Source organism: Syngnathoides biaculeatus, chromosome 6 (assembly GCF_019802595.1).
Source record: "Syngnathoides biaculeatus isolate LvHL_M chromosome 6, ASM1980259v1, whole genome shotgun sequence".
Taxonomy (NCBI): Eukaryota; Metazoa; Chordata; class Actinopteri; order Syngnathiformes; family Syngnathidae; genus Syngnathoides; species Syngnathoides biaculeatus.
Window position 1 is genome coordinate 594,528 of NC_084645.1, and position 19,588 is coordinate 614,115.

General features: G+C 41.7%; 1 protein-coding gene across 5 annotated transcripts in view; it reads right to left on the reverse strand.

Moving 5' to 3' along the window:
- The window catches only part of znf423 (zinc finger protein 423), a 129,882-nt gene that overhangs the window by 33,140 nt on the left and 77,154 nt on the right, over nt 1–19,588 (reverse strand). The gene's annotated exons all lie outside the window — the stretch shown is intronic.

The window sequence follows — 19,588 nt, forward strand, 5'->3', positions numbered from 1 at the left end:
TACACTGCCACTGTGTCTCTTTGTCAGGGCTTCAGGTTTTATCATTAATTGTATTTGACGCCTTTCAGTGTGTGTGTGTGTGTGTGTGTGTGTGTGTGTGTGTGTGTGTCTACAACATGTCTCGAGGGGCTGAGTAGAGAAAGTGAGGTTCAAAGACCCCCTGACAGAATGCTAAATCAATATTAATACATGCTCGCACACGAGCACGGTTAAGCATACCCACACCTCCAACAAAGAGACGTCAGAGTGGTGGTTAGAGGGCATTGTTGCATTGTCTCTGCTGTCTTCCTCCGTAACCACTCTTTGTCTTCCTTCTACAAAAGCTGTGTACATGGATTATGTACTAAACTGTTAACGTGTGATCCCAATGATCAGGCTGTCACAGGTCCGTACACATTGTAGACTGAAGCATTGAAGGGTACCCAAAGGAATTGAAAACAAAACAATTATCACAGTACTGTACTACTAGTAGTTCTTGTCACTGATGGCATGACGGTTGACTTCCCTCACTTCTGTGGTGGCACTGTGGGTTCGATTCCCACTCAGAGACAGTGTGAATTGTGGGCCCTGTGATTGACTGGCAACCAGTCTAGGGTTTCATCTAAGTCAGCTGGGTAACAGAAAATGGATAGATACGAGTTGCGGCAAAAGGATTTGAGTTTAATAGTATCCAATGCTCTAAAAGTTGATGTTTGAACAGAAGTCTCTAGTCTGTTCTAAAGTAGTGTAACTTTATATTGTGTACAGTATTTTAATTATAAGCCAGGCCAAGAGCGAGGCTTTCTGGAAATATAGTATCCATAAAGTGCTGGGGGCTCTTAGCTACAGTCAATTAGCACGGTACATATTGTTTGGTTTGATTGTTTCATATTTCTGACGCGCAAGTTTTTCCATAGACAAATTTACTGTAATTATGCTATTTTGTGGTGAAAAACAGGTGGCACGGTGCCTCAGTTGGAAAAGCTTTGGCCTCACAGTTCTGAGGTCCCGGGTTCAATCCCGGACCCGCCTGTGTGGAGGTTTGCACATGTTCTCTCTGTACCTGCGTGGGTTTTCTCTGGGCACTCCGGTTTCCTCCCACATTCCAAAAACATGCAACATTAATTGGACACTCTAAATGGCCCCTAGGTGTGATTGTGAGTGCGTCTGTTTGTCTCTATGTGCCCTCCGATTGGCTGGCAACCAGTTCAGGGTGTACCCCGCATCCTGCCCGTTGACAGCTGGGATAGGCTCCAGCACTCCCCGCGACCCTTGTGAGGATAAGCAACAAAGAAAATGGATGGATGGATGGATGGATGGATGGATGGATGGATGTGGTGAAAAACAGCACCCATTAAGTAGTTTTTGCAGCCCAGTAAGAAAATGTTACGTGGCACACGCCTGCAAGTTCAGCTACTCCAGGACTTACTGTCATTATAATATAGAAAATAATAACTTAATATCGACTGTAATTATATTACTTAAATGTTGTGTTTGTGTAGTTTACTGAAAGATTATGGCAAATTCCAATTTATGTACAAATTCAGATTACGATGCCAATGTAGGAAGGAACTTTGTTGCAAACTGAGGACCTATTTACAACAGTCAAGATTTTGGGTGATTATGAATTTTAGATTAAGTATAATTACTACTATTATTGGAAAAAATGTTTCAACAGCCAAAGCAATGATGTTTAATTTGAAATCTCAAAGTAAATTAACTTTTTTGGTGAACTGATTTATCGGAATGATGTCTGGCATCTGTGCAGTTCATCGCATCCTGGCTGTGATTCTGCTAAACTGGTTCATTTATAACTGGCAAAAAAGTGTGTATCAATACTTTCATCAGTACTATCTTATTCATCTTAAAGAACAAGATATGTTACTAGGTTGTAATTAGAATTTATTGTCTGTGTGCACAAAAACATTAACCTGCGTGATAACACCTTTTGACTAGTGTGGTAAAAGGTACGTTAATTCAGACACTTTGTTTTCACCTTCTTCCTCCGACACATAATATGACACATTTTGTTGGCAGACAAACACATAAAACACCTGCAAACTGCCGAGTGTGCTGGAGTTAAATCACAAACACATATCTAAAAAAAACACCCTGGGAGCGACGAGCCGCACAGCGCAGTTATGCAAACGAGGCATGCTAACTAGCGCCTAGCCGCAGTTGCGAACCTGGAGAGAGTGAGCGCCACTCGGCGACTGTTTTCAAAAACGCATATTTCCTGATCCAAATATCTCTCATGGAGGGTCTGTGTGCAAATTTGTCTCACTATCTCCAAATATTAAAATACCTGCCTTCGGCACAGTAGTTACAGAGCAACAAATATGATTGCCTGAATGTGCAATCAGGTCAACTGGAACATCTGTGTGCCTTATGCCGACAATATAAGTATATTGGTGTTTCGAGTAATCAATGCTTGTTTGAATTAACTGGAGGGCATGAATCCAGCCAAAACCTATGCACGTGAAAGGAATCGGCTCATTTGTAAGTACACAACAGCTGGACTAGAAGAACCATTGTCTAGCCGGCCGTACACATGCAGCTTTTACTAATTGCCTCTCCAGCCAACCATACTCGACCAAACATTCTCTCATGGCTGACTTCATTGCAGAGACACTACAGATGTGTGTGTGTATCATTTGTTCATTGTTCTATTCCCTTTGTCCTTTATTACTCTTAACCTTCAATCCACATCAAAATAACATCTGTCAACTTTTGTCCAAACACACCTGGCAGACACAGCTGTTGTCTGGACACACTGAACACACACACAAAGACCCGAACACACAAACAGTTTTTCACCTGAAAAAATGAGTGAAAGCCAATGATTTTTTTCATGGTGATGTTGAACAACACTGGTGCACATCTGGGTATTAAGTGCAATATCTGTTCTAGATACGTATTTTCAACTACAACAGGCTCTACTCCACCTGGTCACCGCAACAAACCCCCCAAGAAGACACAAATCACCAAGCATTCAAAAAAAGCCTACTGTATGTCATGCTTATGTTTGCATTGTCTAAAAGGTTCATACTTTACTGACTATTTCTCATAGATTCACCCCCTCGCAGGGATGAGAAAACAAAAGTTGTGATTGTGTCCCGTCAGCCGCGTGCTCCCCATCCAGTTCCACACACGGCAAACAGGCGGAGGCCACACAACCTGTGAAGCCCCAGGAAATGAAGGCAGAGGACCCTACTAATTACTTAATTGAGCTAATTAACAGTGATAAGGCATCCAATCATTATGCTGCCTTCCTGAAAGGCTCTTGTTAGGAGCTAATTAAAGAACCAATCACAGCAGGCAGGGATGTGGCGCACAGTCACAGACTAACCGAGCAAGATGAAACATTTTCAACATGACTTCACAACTCTTTTGAAAAAATGCACCTAGAACATACGCCCATACAGTCTTGATGTCATGGCAAGATTCGGGATGTATTTTTATAGATGTTGGATTTGAGGTGGGGCACAAATGCTAGCCTATCCCCATTTTTGTATGTGTTCTGAAACAGACAGGTGTGTCCTTGGAGATGCGACTGGTAAAGTCAGAATTTGGGGACTACTTTTACGACCTACCTACATTCTATATCCATCCATTCTTCCATCCATCTATTTTCCAAGCCACTTATCCTCACATTGATGAGTAATGATTTAGTTTGACACCTTCCAAGAAGTATTCATTTCACACATCCATCCATTTACTGCTTATCCCTTTCAGGGTTACAGAGTGTCTACGGCTGACTTCAATTTCGGTCAATAACCAAGTCCACCTGTACTGGTCACCAGTCAATTGCAGGGTACACGTCGAGACGGCCAGCCATTCACACCTTCATTGAGAACCACACCATCACTGAGTGGGTATTGAATCCATGCAGCCAGCATGGAGGTCAAGTGACTAAAGCACAATACCATCAGTGACTTACTTTAACACTATGTTCAGTATTGTGGTTACGGTTTGCAGTGCTGTGGAATTTCCTCATACTGACAGCTGATTCTCATATATCAGCTGTCTTTTTGACTCAGACACAGCTCTCATCATGATGGAGAACGGTTTCACAACACTGCATATGACAACCACAAAAAGGAACATACATTTATTTTAAGAACCTTTTTTTGACAGTGACATATTTTTAAAGACAGACTATTTGACAGTTGATACAGCTGTTGCATTATATTATGAGAGAGGTCCATGAATTTTTGGTCAGTAAGCGTGTATGAATGTAATTCTAACTGACATTTATTCATTGTATTAAAAAAACCCGTGTCAACATTGAATTGAAATCTTAACGACTTTGAGACCATAATCTAGGCAAGAACTGCATTGAGTTGATTGGGATTTTGTTTGTGAAGTAGTTTAAAGGGACAACTACTGATTCTCAGCTCCATCATTGCATGCCATCACTTTTTGTAGCCTTTTCTTTTCTCTCCTTTCTCTCCTACCCTTTTCCTCTCTACCAGGGGTAGTGTTCATGCAGCGTGGCGTGCTTGTTCCCTCTCCTCCCGACCCCCCTCAATCTGGGCTCCATGCTGCGCCGGTTTAATTGCAACAGCACCCTCGTGTGCTAGCCAGGTACTGTGTGTGTGTGTGTGTGTGTGTGTGTATGTGTGTGTGTGTGGTGTGTGTGTGTGTATGTGTGTGTGTGTGTGTGTGTGTGTGTTTGTGTGATGAGGAGACAGACGGGGGGAGATGGAAGGAGAGACCTCCTAAGAGTGTTCAAGGATAAGCAGCAGGATGCAAGCCACCTTCCTATCTCATCTCCCACCTTGTTTCCTATTTCCTCTGTAGCTCCACCTCCTCTTTCAGCATTAGCTTCCATGCTATCACTTTTTGTAATCGCCCCTGGATCGCATCATTTAGCCATTTTCCCCTTTTCTTTCTTCAACATAGAATCTTGGTACATACTTCTTTTTAATCTACACCCTGCCAACGTAACTCCTGCTCTCACTGTACTTGTCTTCTTTGCGCCATCCCCCACCCAACGCCCAGCTCTTCCTCTAACCTCCCATGTTGCCCGTGGAGACATCCTGTCAGACCATCCTGTCTCTCCTTAATCAGCTGTCAAATATCAAACTCTTATTGAACTCCTCTTAGTCTCTCTATTTCCCCACACAGGCCCAGATTGGTCCTTCACAAAACGGTGTACTACACACACACACACACACACACACACACACACATAAACAAACAGAGCTGAGTGAACTAAACATGGAACACTGAACACTACACTGAAATGGAATTTATGATACCAATTTAAAATTGCCAGAACTGGTTCCGTATTTATTTATTAACAGTATTATAGAAAAGACCAACAAAAGACCGGCATACAACCGGATGGTTTCTGCCTAAAAACCAGATTACGAAGATGACAAAGATTATTGTAGTTTTCCAGTGGTACACATATCTTCGTCCTGGCTGGTACAGTGGCTGAAGTGAAAATGAGTCAACAAGAAAGTCGTCCATCCATGCATGCATTTTCTGAGCCGCTTATCCTCACAAGGGTCGCAGGAGTGCTGAAGCCTATCTCCAGGCGGAGGAACCCTGAACTGATTGCCAACCAACCGCAAATGATGGGCGTAATGATAAAGTAGGAGTTTTCATGTAAAGAGATTTACCTCACTGGCAGTAATTCTGCCTCTGGACATTCAATACCACACCATCAGTTGTACACTTTTACTGTTTCAGTACTTAAAACATGACCTGTACAGGTAATAAGATTTTATGATGGAAACAATTTGACTCTAGAATGGTTTCACTGAATTTCCATGGGAATAAATATCATAATCTGAACAAGCTATAAACCTTGTAACCTGGAAATGGTTGTGTTTAACCTTAGTATGTAGTTCTACAAACACAATGCTGCTTTTATGGTCAAAATGTGTTGTTGACCACAATTCCATTTACAGGGGTTACACAAATGTACATAAACACACAACCACCAGCGACAGTATGAGGTCTCCATTACTCACACCGTTAATGATGGAGAGCTGGTGTTCCTCACTTAATGACAGCAAACGACGAGGCCAATCTGTCAGCACTGCTGTGTGCTTACGTTAGAGTGTGTGTGGGCTTTATTAATGCATTCATCTCTTAATGTTGTGCAGCTGGGGAGGAAGCCATAGAATGATGATTAGCGATGGTACACAAGGAGGAAGAGAAAGAGGAAGATGGAGAAGGATAAAAGACAAAAGGGCAGAGGCAAAGAGAGAGAGAGAGAGAGAGAGAGAGAATATGAGAGCGATAAACGGGTAGTCCAAAGATGATGAAGGGTTGAGGGAACATTGTTTAATCACCCCAAGAAACATCAGCTGTTTCGAGACAACTAACAATCACACTGTCTAAATGATTAGTTATTAGTCTGTGATCACTGGCAGACGGAGCTTGCAGCCACGCAGCAGGCAATAATAAATCTGACACCACAACCATCATCGGTATATTGAAGGAAAGAAAATAAAAAAGTCCAAACACGGATTCATTTCTGAATGCATTTCTTCATAGTCGTCTTAAATGGACTTTGTTTTGAATACTTAAAGCAGACAAAAACTTGGAATTTTTTCAAGTGCAACGCCTGATTGAAGGATTTTCCTTATCTTGTACAGAAAAGGAGTTCATGAATATAAACGTATGCCACCTGTTTTGGAATGCAAATAAATGTTGCTCAATTCATTCTCGCGCAAACAGTGCTAATATTCACGTATCCCGTTTGCAGCCCTGGCTGGAAGCCAGGATTTAACTTCTAATTGCGTGAGTACACAGTGTGAGTCATACCTCCCTGAGAACTCCCAGTGCACGTGTTCTGTCCTGATCTCTCTGTCACCTGTGTCTCTTCTTTTGCTCTCTCTCTCTTTCATTTGAACAGGCTTTCCCTCAAACAAGCCAGTCATCTGGTAAGCGGCATCCCTTGAACAGAGGCTTGTAACAGGGCCACAGAGGCACAAAAACGGAAAAAGAAAATATGTATGTAAATAAGCCGCAAAAGAACCGACAAAATGGATCCTAATGAGTGGGAAGGGCAGGTACGACAACGGGGCTACAAAAGGGGAAGAATGAAATAAACGAGTGAGGAGGTGGAGGCAGGATGGTTGTAGTTTGCACAAAGAGATCAAGAGTGGACATGACACAGAGCGGAGGGAAAGGTTAAAACAAAAGACAGACAAAAAAAAGGCCTAAAACATGACACAGTGTGGGTGTTTACTTTCTTTGGAAGGAAAATTATTATACATTTGCCATCTGTGATAATCTATCACCATGCCAGTTCATAATTTCCCACCTACTGGTAATTATTATGATAAGGTCACAGTTGGGGAAGTTGTTATTGTCTGGAAAAAAAAAAAAGCTTTGCTGCTCTCATACTTAAATGAGATGTCCGACATTCTAGAAACACTTCGTGATGCAAGGCTTAGGCGGTGCACTAAACAAACTATTATTAACTTCGTAAATTTGCACATTACATTACAATTGGATCATATTCCACTTTACAAGTGTAGCGACTTGCTAAGTGAAAGACTTTAAATGTAACGGTAATGGGAAAGCCGAAGGGAAGCAGTATAAAAAGGGGTGGGAAAGAGAGCGGCAGAAAAACATAATTTAACATGGGCATACATAGAGGAAGGATAGTGGGGGGGTGTAAGGATTGGGGTCTGATGAAGGGATGACACGGGGGGGGGAGAGACGGACTGAGATCTAAGCCACACCACTCCTACCTAGGAAAAGAGGGATTTGCTCTCCCTGGGTGGGATGGAGAGATGGAGGGAGGAGAGATGAGCAGAACAGGAGGACTGCTGAGAGGGAGTGGGGGTGGGGTGATGGGGAGACGGCTATGGTGAGCCATGCGGTGCGGGGGCCTGGGGATGAAGGCATAAAGATCAAGGGGGAAATGAAAAACAGGCAATTTTATGAAAATCATTGTAAGTGCTTCAAAAAAGTTTCCAACACGCTCACCGAGTTACGGACGCACGGGAGACTCAATGTGACATTTTAGTGAGGCATACATACATCGCGCATTCCAAAATATTTCTTTGAAATGTATTTTACAGATAGTGTCCAATAATTTATGCTAACCTTATGAACCGTGATAACTAAGATCTGAAATTGTGTGCACTAAATTGGTTGTTCAAGCTTGCATGCGCTTGTGTGTGATAAACTTCCATTGGGATCTTTCACCAACACCCCTAATATCAGGAGTGTTCACTCGTTTCTAACAGAATGCATGCAAAACAGTTGTGAAAGTTGTAAAGACAGTGGCACGTACTGTAAAAATGGGTTTTCTGCTTGACGTAGCTCAGATGTTTTTTTTCACCATATGTGAGAGAAAAGTGCAAAATGAAGTTGGAAGTAATGGAATTGAAAGTACGAGTGTAAGAGAGAGTCAAACAGCTGGGTTACATAAAAACCAACAATGGCACCAAAGCTATGCTATTTTGATTGTCAAATTGCTTGTCCATTTTGTCTAATATTGTATATATAAATTTTGGACCGCACACTCAATTTCCACACATTTTGTAGATTCAACTGTGGTTGCGGGCAGTTCGTAAATCAACTTCCACGTCTATTTGTGTGCCCGTTTTTGCATCTACAAACATTTCATAAATTGTTTCATTTAGGTTTTACTCTTTCTAACTTGTTTAAAAAGATACAGTCTGATTCAGTTAAAGATACAATCTGTGGTTTATTTACATCCTACTATAAATTGTGTCCAAACTTAAAGGTTCCACACAGGAAAACAACTTTTAACACGCTCTGAAATGTTTTTGAGGAAAATGGAAATGATACAGTAGAAACATGGAGTGCCTCACTGCCTTGCAATATTAAGAGTGAACTTTGGAGAAATCTCTGGGTCCGTGCCCCTCGGGGATGCTGGGAAATATGAAAGGAGAAGCAGCTGGTACTGACTGGCGCCCCTTCCAACTCCAGCCAAGACTCCCCCCTATCACCTCCCTCACCAGAACCGCCCCTTGCTCACCACCTCTGACTGAACGTTCACAGCATCTCCCCGTTGTCGTTCCTGCAGCTTCCACTTAATATTCATCATGCGTCCTTTTTGCCTGCTTTGTTGCATCTTAATTTCCCTGCCTTAATTCAATCACTACAACCTAATAGACTTGCAGTCAATACTGTGTGATGTATGAGTTGGGATGATAAACCACGAAAAAAAAAAAAAAAAAAAAACTCAACATATTGTTGGATCGCACAATCATACTGCAAATGTCCATCACGTCAGGTCCTGCTGCTGGTATGAATTCAGTGATATGACAGCCTTCTTTATAATGTGGCAGCAGGCTTGACAAGTCCCTGTCAGCAACACAGCAGATTTGTGCTCACACACATTAATGGGATGCCAAGTAGTACGAGGCCACACTGTACATGTGCAACTAGTCCTTGCCATCTTTTCTCTTCTTTCTTTTCCCAGTGAATCGAGTGCGCGTCTGCCTCAAGTCTTTATTTTCCAGCCCACTTTCCTCGTCTTTCCCTTCCATCACAAAACTCAATTAGTAAATTAGTTCCAGCTCGCTAAGTGATAAACAGCAGCCTGGGAGCACATAAACACACACGGCCTACCTTATTAGGGCCTCACATGTACGATGCAACACAAAACCTTCATTACACAGAACACACTCATCTCATAGTAATTAATTTACCCACTCACCAAGGACTTTATGCTTAAACTATAAAAGTCTGCACACATACTGTACAGTATCCAGAGAGCGTATTGGCAGTCAGTCAGCCAGGTTTGGGGCTTATTGTTGAGCAATTATTTGCTGCTAATTGAATGCACTATTGTAGCATTTCAAACTAAATATTTTGGTTTAATATTATATATATTTTGAATGTCTAACACTGCACCAGGACTATTTTTTTAAGACTGTAGGATACATCTTACTTAAAAGTAAAATACATGGATTGGCTAAGGACTACTTGTTACTCTGTTGCTATAATAAAGTTTAAAACACAAATGCTAAAGGAAAAACATAAATTTGAGACAAGTAGCAGTGGCAATGAGCATAAAAGACATCACATGCTTGTTCAATAAATACGGGGAGCGTGATATCTAATGAAATAGTGTCAGAAGGTAAACAATAGCAAACTGGATACAAACTCACATTGTTTAAAAGCAGGGGACAAATAAACACATAGACATTGAGAAACCAATTTCTACACTATATTTTGTAAGCCGTTAATTAATAGTAACGCGAAAAGATGGCTTCTTGGAATCTAATTATTCACGTATGTGCATAAGACGAAAGTAGCACCACGCTACAGCTGAGCGGTTTAAAAGCCAGCTTTCATGGTCTTTAAAAATGAACACACACAAGCTCAAGTGCTCAGTGGAGTATTGTGACAGTGTGCGATAACCACGGGCGAAGCACTTAAGCTGCTGTAATTAGCCTGATCACTGTGGCGACCAAAGATCCTTCCTTTCATCCATTTACTTCACAAACTGGCATGGCAGACTAAGACACTACAACACAACACAAATACACGTGCACAACGAAAAATGTGTGTTGAACTAAGAATTGAGCCAGAGGGGTGTGGAAGCATTACACACTATTATGCAAAGACGCAGGAAAATATAATACACACACATACGGTAGCCACAGCATGAAAACCAGACAAAGACAGACTTGGTTAAGCACCAAATAGCGATTGAATATAAGAGAAATGGATGACTACCGACAGCTTCTTCTTGATCGAGATGGGATTAGTCTGCTTAATCAAACACCAGGGAGTTTAATAATCAATTACACACTTCCTCTTATCAATACATTTAGTACAGGTGCCTTTTGAAATTACTGTAAGTAGCGCAGTCCAGCTTTAAGGAAACAGTTGGGTTAAAAAGACAATAGTTAATGGGCACCATTACCCTGATTATTTAAATGTTTGATCAATGAAAGAGTATTTTTAAAAATCAGTTAATCAATAATTTCTGCTCATTCCTTGCTAATTAAGAGGATGTCTTATTTCAACTGCAGGAGGATTTGGGGGAAATCTACTACCAAAACAAAACAGACTAAATTCCAGATTGCTTCTTTTAAATATAAAAAAAAAAATAAACTATACATATTTCAATGTGGAGGATGAATAAGCCTCAGCAGTGAGCAAGGGAAGGAGAGCTCTGGTATGAAGAAGAAGAAAAAACAAAAAGAGCAGTAGAGGTGCAGTGGAGCAGAGCCAGAGCTGAACAAAGAAGTACAGTAAGAGTCCACTGGCCTTACAGCTGCTCTCTGCACCCACATTCCCTAGACTCTGGCTTTGGGGACTGCCTTGTGTGTGCGTGTGTGTATGTGTGTGCGCATGTTTGTGTGTGAGTGTACATCAACGTATGTGTGCGTGGATGTGTGCTGCATTGGTCCCTGTAGGAGTCCATGCTTTCAGTGGTTGGACTGCCAACAACTAAAACCCCCACCCCCCTTTTACAGCACTTCCTGAAGAGGAAAAAGGAGGGGAGGGGAAGAAAATCAAGACAAAAAGTAAGGATTTAAAGAAAGAGAACATGATTGAAAACTGGAATAAGTATATTTAAGTGGTAGAATAATCCATGTGGTGTAAACACAATGTCTAAGAAGTGTACTAAACCTAGGTAATGATTAGACACTTAGAATTGATGTAAATTTATCAGTTTTCTACAATACTTTTCTTAGAGTTAGCTGAAAACTATCCCATATGACTTTGGCTGAGATACACTCTGGACTAGTAGCCAGCCAGTCAGAAAACTCAATTAGATAACCATGAATGCCAACATTCACATCCATCTTTCTTAAATGTGGAGGGAAGCACAAGTGCCCAAAGAAAACCTATGCAGGTGCCGGGAAAGCATGCAAACCCTCCAGAATCTCAGAACTGTGAGGCAGGCATGCTCACCACTAGATCACTGTGCTGCCACCACAGATATATTCCAAACATAATCTGACATACGCAGGAGGACCTGCTGTTGTAATTAACAGTGTCCTGTGTAATGAGACAGGCCAGACTCACTGCTTACACCTTTCAACGATGTCTGATTTAAACATGTGTATGTGCACACATTTCTATACAAACACACACGCATGCACAGAGACTCGCACAGTCTTACTCCCAAAATATGTCGCCCATATTCTGCACGGTCCATCCGGTGAGTTCATCCAGCTCGCAGTCCGTCATAAGATCTGAATGTGCAAACCATGTTATTTTACAAAGACAGATACAGATGGAAACTTTATCCCCCACCACCACCACACACACGTCATTAAAATACAGTCATATAATTTAAATGTAACCATACAAAATGTAAACTCCATTTGGCAAGCCCTGGCCTGTACTGAAACCTTAGTGTTACTGCAGTACACAGAGATTGCTGTGCATACGCAGTCTGTCTGCATGGTGTGTGTGCATGTTAGCGACATACAGAGAAAATGAAATGATGACAGACAGGGTCCATGCGTGTGTGTGTCTGCGCGTGTGCGTGCATGTGTTAATATGTATGTATATGATAGATCCAGGTGCTGGGACCGAAGCACATCCCTTGGCAAGACTCAGTCCCTGGACTCCCCTCTGCTTCCTCCTAACGAGATATACAGTATACACATCGCCCCACTCCCACACAGAATATTGATCAGGGCAAGGATGAGGGTCACTCTGCACCCCCTTAGCCAAACACTAAGGACCAAGAGCCTCGAGGCACAATGCCACCCCCACCGCCTACACATGCACACACGTACACAAACATTCAGGCAAACACATGGCTATCTAGCTCATCTTGATTCAGTTCCAGTGTAATACTCCCAACACTGTGTCACATACTAAACAGGCACTTGTGCATCATTACTGCAATATGGACAGTGCAACAACTGATGAATTATAGTGCAGGATAGCTTGCACTACCTTAGGAGGGGAAGATGCTGACATCTGATGCAATATGTAGCAGGTTAGCGTCGCTGGGGAACAGTACATTGAAAACAATTTGATTTACAACATATGTCGTGCGTAGCAGCAAGTTACAAGGAGCCTCATACTGTCATCAACTGTTGATGGCGCACTGGGTCACATCGACAGCACATTTATTGAAAGATATTACAGCAATTTCTTTGTGGACTTTGGGAGTGATAGTCTAAATGAAATATTCATCCATCCATTTCCAATGCCTCTTATCCTGGTTAGGGTCACGGGGTACTAGAGCCTGTCCCAGCTAACTTTGGCCAAAAAGTCTGAATGACAGTCTGAACTGGTTGCCAGTCAGTCGCTGTGCACTAAAGGAAATATGTGACATAATAATATTGTGTTTATCCTTAGATTTGTGAATCAGCATGTGACGTACTACACGATTTACCTTATCCATGTAAGCATGTTGTATGTTCACGATCACGCGCCAGCTACTGTTTCGCTTCAGTGGGAAAGTAACTGGAGAGTCGGTCAGAAGGCCTTGTACTGAGCATTCTGTGCCACGGGTCTGGACAATCTCTGCTGTTCCTTCCAAGGAACAAACTCAAGAGAGGCCCATTAGTATTTCCCAGGGCTTTTTACAGCAGTAGAGAAAATATTTGCTACAACAGATACCCGTCTACTGCAACAAGTTGTTAGGATAGAGCAACTGTTATTACACTAAAAGGCTGAAGACTTTGGTGTTCAGAGGAATTTCCAGTGCACATGTGATGAGCCATTTTTCCCCCACCAAAACCAAATACTAGAGAGTGAAAAAGCAAAGTGAGTTTTTACCCTTATTTTGTGTGTGAGTGTGGTTATTTGGGTCCACATATTTGTGATGGTGAGGTTGTATGAGTAATTCAGGTCCATGGAGACAACAGCCTACCGTGTTAATGAGGAGGACATGCAATGATATCAAATATTGCTGGTGGGAAGCTATTGATCCGACAATCCATGTGTCCAAACTTTAGTCAGGAAATTAGCTCAAACGCTCTTTACACTGATGGATACGCAGAATAGCAGATTAGCACTGTCGATCTTGCTGATGAATGGTTTTTGTTAACAGGAAAGACATCCACGACTGATCAAGATCTTTTTCTCCCTATATATAATATATTTGAAGTCTTTCTAATGACTACAATAACCGGTTTTAATATTACAAGTAGAATTGGCGGGGTTTTTGTCCTTTTTATTTCAGTTCTTAACCTCATAAAAGGCCATTCTAAGTTCATGTCTATATGTTCAGCATGGACATCTAAGCCCATTTTCTCTTCTGTAGTCTACTTTTTGCTGTTAAATATGACTTCTAAATAACTGAAGAAATGCACAAAGGATGCCATAACAAGGGCCTGACATGGCAATGATTGATTAAAAAAAAAAAAATCAGATTCTGATGCAGGAGGGAGCTGCATTTTTACATTTAATAATTTACTACAAAATCACTTTGTGAAAAATTACAGTGTCATATGAAATAGCTTTATGACAGAGAAATGGTTTTAAAAAAGTTTGTTATAAAATTGAGTAGATTTGAAAGGACTTTACAAAAGGCTCAATTGCTTTCGTGATAGGTTCCTTGGCAGCCCAGTCATTCATGACTTTTTTTAGTTACCTGTGGTGCTAAAAGCATGGATATGTATTTTTAAAAAGTGTGGGAGGTGTCTCCAGACAAATTTCACAAAGCCAAGTTGTTTTTGGCACTGCGGTAAGCCTGGCATATAATGGTGCTGAGAGTCAAACACGAAACGCCATAGTGAGCCATCACAGCAGGTCTTAGGGGAGCCTGACACTCACACCCACACAAGTGCCTGAAAACAAATCATACTATGAAGGTACAACGCGAGGCTAGGTATAATTAAGGACACGTTGGCACTTGCGTCCAACATTTTTGCATGTATTAGCAGGTTATAAATTCGACACCCACAGGTGTGGCAGGACTCAGAGAGAATTGTGTACTTTTTGTGGGAGGAAGGACAGGGGGGCTATCTACCCTCATTGTCAAGACCTGCTTGTCCAGCAACTTACTGTTCTGCAGCCATCCATCCATTTGCAAAATCACTTATTCTGGTTGGGGATGCGGGGCGCTGGAGCCTATCCCAGCTGACTTTGGGCGAAAGGAGGACTACACTGAGAACTGGTCGCCAGTCAGTTGCAGGGCACATATAAACGGACAATCATTCGCACTAAAATCCATCCATCCATTTTACGAGCAGATTATCCTCATAAGGGTCAAGGGCGTGCTGGATCCTATACCAGCTATCTTCGGGTAGGATGCTGGGTACACCCTGAACTGGTTGCCATTCAATCACAGGGCACATATAAATAACCATTTGCACTCACATTCACACCTACAGGCAAGTCACAGTCTTCAATTAACCTACCATGCATGTTTTTGGGATGTGGGAAGAAAGCACTATGCCCGGAGAAAACCCATGCAGGCACGCGAAGAACATGTAAACCCAACACAGGCGGAGCCAGGACTTGAACCCCGGTCCTCACAACTGTGAGGCAGACACTCTAACCAGTCATCCATTGTTCAGCTCACCTAAAAATCTTGAAAATTAAAAATAAAACTCCATGGCAGTAAACTGGATTTTCACAGAGAGGTAAGGCTCAAGTGACATGTCTGCCATGAAACATTGGTCACGCTTACTGAAAAACTGTCATAAACTGTCCATTTATGAGGAAAACTGTCTGACAGTCAAACATGAAGACAAGTTTTTTTTTTTTTTAAACCAAGCAAATGGTCATACCGATGACATCACTAAAAAAGTAACTTACTACTAAAAGATGCAATATTATAATCCAAGGATCCACTGTTATGCGTTCAGATTCCCCAATGCGTTTTCAATAGAGAGGGATGATCTAATTCAACATAGCCACAATAAATCTAAAACTCTGAGCCTTCGGGAGCTTGTTGGAGTTTTAAATTGTAAATTGATTTCTTTGGGAATGTATAACAGTGCAACAGAGGTTACAACATCTGGGCTTCATCTTGTCCGACCAACCAGTTCCCCAAGGATATGTGAATGTACTATATGTGTCGCATTTAAAATAGGATATTAAATTCTGTTATAATCAACCAAAACAAATTTTGATCAATACACACTCCCATTTTAGAGGCAGTAGATGTGCGAAAATGTGAGTTTTCGCAGATTCATCTGGCAGCTGTTAGTAGGAACAGCCCAAAAATATTCATTCGCTGTGCTTTAGCTTGTTTGAGAAGGGAGAGGGGCATGGAGTGAGGAGCAGGGTACCAGAGTGTGAACATGAAGTCATTTGCTGTTGAAAGGAAATATTTGACCCAAACACAGACGCTGACATGATCAAGACAGGACATACTGTATATGCAAGACAAGCAGATTATTATTATTATTTTTTTAAAGGGAGCTGGGCAGTTGCATCTAGGCCACATCCAACTCCTCAACTATAAAGAAAAACATCTGGATGGTATCCAAAAGCACCATGCATCAACACACACTTGCACGCACTCTAATGAAGCCCCGGTAGTGACGAAGAGCAGCAGGGAGCAGCGTGGATCGCCGAAGACAAGTGTGCGTGAGCTTTTGTCACAATGTGTGTGTACGCTTTGCGTGAGCGTGCGTCTCCGGCGAGATAATTATGGCGCTCCTCGGCAGCTGAGCGTGCCAGATGTACTGGGAGAAGGAGGAGGTGGGGGAGGAGGGTGAAGAAGGAGGATGATGATGATGATGATGATGATGAGGAGGAGGAGGAGGCAGTACAGAGCAACACAGAAAGGGAGCGCAGCACTGGGGGCGATCCAGAAGGGAGCGAAAAGAATGTTACGTGAATACATGTGTACACATCATGTGTTTCAAGGCACCAACGTGTGTTGTTCATGTGTGTCTAGCTCGGATAGCTTCCGGCAGTCTGTGTATTAGCCTGCATAAGAGAGCATCTCAGTGTGCGTATTTCCAGATGGATGCCCGTTTTTGTACAAAGTCATGCAGTATGGTGCGTGTACGTGTGTTTATGTATTTGGCACGGGCACTTTTGTTGCTTGCCATCCACCATTAGCAGGCTGGATCAGTTGCAAATGAGAAGCTCTCATTCATCCAGGACAAACGCAATGACGACGTGGGATAGAAAACATGAAATTGGAAATTTGTTGCTGGGTAGTGAAATCTGCACTAAAGTCTTGGGACCACCTCTTACAAAAGTCTTTAGCATACTTGAGAAATTCTAGACATTCCGATGCTTCCAATTTTATACATTTTCCATTTCAACATGACAGTGCCCTAGCACATAAAGTAAGATCAAGAAAGGCAATCTTTGATGTTTGGTTTGGAAGGAGCATTTTGGATAAACTATTGACATTGACATCATAATGGATGAATAGACAGGTTTAGCCAAAGATGAAGAATAGAGATTAGTGATTGACAAGAGGATTCAACGAGCCGACTTTCCTACCTCACTGACGTTTAGACTGTGAAGTGTACTAATGGATGACAGTCAAAACATGTACACCTTGCAAATAGCGACAGGTGGCGATGGTGGGGGGTGGGGTCAGTATTTTACCCTAAAATGAGACATGTGGTTTCATGATCACTTGCGAGATATGCAAGTCTATCCTAAAATACAAACAAAGAACACTTGCTTTGGACATTCGTTAAGGCATCAGAAGGCACCTGCTAAACCAAGTTGACGACATGTTTAAATCCCGATATCAGGTGCTAATTAGTGATCTTACCAAATGACCTTCTGAACATGTTATTCCTAATCGGTGAAATGTATTGATTTGATGACAAGATTCAATGGCTTGCTTTCGAGGTTAAATGTAACCTATGAGAACATGTGTACTTAAAGGAAGTCCTCAGTTTAGGACTACCGACATACAAGATTTGGGGACACACAATGAACTAGTTCGATCATCAAATTAAGATCAAGCGGCAGAAGGAGGCACACTCAGCTTCAGTTTGACTTCATGTTTTTGACTGGAGTTTTATACATTTATAGACTAGAACTGTTTTTCACACAAATTCTTACTGTAATTTTGACATTTACTGCATTAGCGATACGTACAAATTCGCGTTACGTCAATCCCATAGACACGGAACTCCGTCGTAAACCAATGACACCCTGTACAATGTTACGAGAAAGGGCAATGATGGAAACGACCACAGAGAAGGAACAAAATGTGAAGAGAAGAAATACAAATTCAAACAACAGCTTAGAACAGCAGACCAGAAAGTAAGAGATTCTCTCCTCTGGTTGGGTTTGTCACCTCGCTCACCTGAGGGAGCCTAGAGCAAAGCACCATGGGAAATTAATGAAACCAGAATGCATTGATTTATCTGGGATGAGGTGTGTGCGCGTGTAAGTGTGTGTGTTTCACACAAGGCTTGAACAGCAATAAAGAGAACAGCCTGGTCGACATCTGCTTTGAGACAACAGATAAGAGTATCAATGTATAGTTTGTTTGTTTTTTTCCCCTTTAACACCCTCTTTCTCCATCCAGCAATCTCCTATATGGTGCTGTGTAATTAAGAGTCAAAGACGGCGCCCTTCAACCACTCCCAGCATGGCTTTGCATTTCGTCTCCTACTGTGCTGGGGCTGTAATTTTCCTTGTCTTTTCTTTATGGCATATGCAGCATATTCTGAAGCTTGCCTGGAGCATAATTTTGGATGGCACTATTGTGAATCAACAACTTGTTTGGAGCTGACTGCTCGTCCTCACTCAGAAGAGCCTACTTAACAACTAGTATTAATAAACTCACATTTGTAAAATATTACTTGATCAATACTGAAACAACCAGTGGCGCATTTATACAATTTCAGCCTTGTATATGTTTCACACAGACTGAGGATTGACAAAGCGTACCATACCATAACATACATGTTGATAAACATTCCATAACTGGTAGATTTATTCACTAAGTTAATTATAAAACATGACATCATGCCAGATGTTCAATATTTAATGGTCAAAACACTATTAATGCCTGGCACCAACCAGACATCACTCTGCCCCTTCAACCAAGGCTAGGTAGCAAGGTGACCCTGAATCCCAGTGTGTGTGTGAGTGTGCATAAGTAGTTGTGTATCTATACTTATGGGCATGGATGTGTGTGTACGTGTGCTCAATGCCTGTAATTAACACCGACCATTAATGAAGTCCAGCTGCTCAGTAAGAGGGTTGAGTGCAAGCCAAAACCTGCAACAAATCACTCTCCTCCTACCTCTGTGCTATCCATCCTGTCCCTTATTCATGTTCCTCATTCAGCTTAACGTTCGTAAAGCTGATTCCTTTTATTACATTCCCGCTTCTTCTTTCTTTTTTTTTTTTTATCTCGCACAAGGATGAGAGCTTTTACTGACAGGTTGATTTGAATTGTTTGTTGGTTAGCAGGATGGCACAAAAACATGCAAATTACCATGAAATGAGCATTTCCATAAAGGGTTCGCAACATGAAGTGGGTCAGAGAAACAACATCCTTGAATGGTCGCCAAACCATCGCATTCACATGATAAGAAGATGACCTCAAGCGGAAGGATTACACTGAAAATTGTTGCTTTTGTTCACTTAACATAAGCTAAAGTTCTCACTTCAACCAGTCTTTATTCACATTTAAACATACTGGACCTGTTCTGTATCACCAACTCACTCTAGTATTTTTATCTGTTGTATTCTTTTGTAAATTCTGTTTAAAATGCAATAAGCTTAAAATGCAATAATA